This window comes from Chrysochloris asiatica, unplaced genomic scaffold (assembly GCF_000296735.1).
Source record: "Chrysochloris asiatica unplaced genomic scaffold, ChrAsi1.0 scaffold00032, whole genome shotgun sequence".
NCBI lineage: Eukaryota > Metazoa > Chordata > Mammalia > Afrosoricida > Chrysochloridae > Chrysochloris > Chrysochloris asiatica.
In genome coordinates, this window is record NW_006408550.1 from 8,519,562 (window position 1) to 8,521,224 (window position 1,663).

Here is a 1,663-nt window from a genome sequence, read left to right on the forward strand (position 1 = left end):
AGGTGGAATCCAGAACCCCATCCAGAACCGACTGAGGTAGGAAATTTCCACGGGAAAGGAAGAATAGACCATCCTGGAGTGGCTAGAAGAACAGAAGATACTTTGTGAAAGAAAGATTGGCAGGAAAAATCTGAAACAATAACAGCAGCAGATTTGCCTAATGCAATGCATTGTTTGATTTCTTGACTGTTATTTCCATGAATGTTGATTGTGGATCAAAGCAAAAATTAGTCTTTCACAACTTCAAACTTTTCTCCATTTATCAGTTGTAAGGATTTTGGTTTGCTTTATATTGAGATGCAATCCCTACTAAATACTGTAGTCTTTTATCTTCAATATATACAGAAATCAGAAAGCATTTCAAGTCCTCTTTGCTTTCAGCAAGCAAGGTTGTATCATCTGCTTATTTCTAGTTGTTAATTAGTCTTCCTCCCAATCTTGATGCCACATTCTTCTTCATATAATCTACGTTCTTGATTTATTTGTTCAGTATATAGATTGGATAAAGACGGTGATAGGATACAACTTTGGAGCACACCTTACCTGATTTTAAACCAGTCAGTATTCCTTTGTTCTGTCCGAATAACTGTCTCTTGCTCTATGTACAGTTTTGTCATGAATACAATGAAGTGTTCTGGAATACCCATTCTTTACAATGTTATCCATAGTTTGTTATGATCCATATAGCTGAATGCCTTTGCATTGTAAATAAAGCACAAACACCTTTCTGGTATTCTCTGTTTTCGGCCAAGATTCATCTGACATCAACAATGATATCCCTCATTCCAAGTCTTTTTCTTAATCTGGCTGGAGTTTCTGGCAGCTCCTTGATGAGGTACTGCTACAATGGTTTTTGAATTGTTTACAGCAAAATTTTACTAGTCTGTGATATTAATAATATTGCTTGATGATTTTTTGCATTCCATTGAGTCATCTTTCTTTGGAATGGGCACAAATAAGGTAGCTGCCTTCCAAATTCTTGGCAAAGATGAGTAAGTGCTGCTAGCACTTCATCAATTTGTTCAAACACTTCAATTTGTATCCCATCAATTCTTGAAACCTTGTTTTTCACCAGCACCTACAGTGAAGCTTAGACTCTTCCTCCAATAGCATCAGCTCTTTGTCTTATGCTATCTCTTAAAATAGTTGAGCACCAACTTTAGTACAGTGACTCTGTGTACTCCTTCCATCTTCTTTTGATTCCTCCTGCATTATTCAAGATTTTGCCCGTAGAATCCTTCAATATTACAACTTAAGTCTGGAATTTTTTCTTCAGGTCTTTCAACTTGAGAAATGCTGAGCATGCTCTTGCCTTTGGTTTTCTAACTTCACACATTTCAGCATAATACTTGACTTTGTCTTTTCAAGCTGCCTTTTGAACTGTTCTGTTCAGCTCTTTTACTTCTCTAATTCTTACAGTTGCTTTAGTTTCTCAACACTCAAGAGCAAGTTTTGGAGTCTCTTCTGACATCCTTTTTTGGTTCTTCTTTCTATCCTGTCTTTATTCATATATGATGTTTTAATGTCATCCAACAATTCTGGTTTTTGGTAATTAGTGTATAATGCATCAAATCTGTTCCTGAGATAGTCTCTAAATTCAGGTGGAATATACTTAAGGTCATTGCTACTTGCTTGCATTTTCTTTAACTTTAGTCTCAAATTG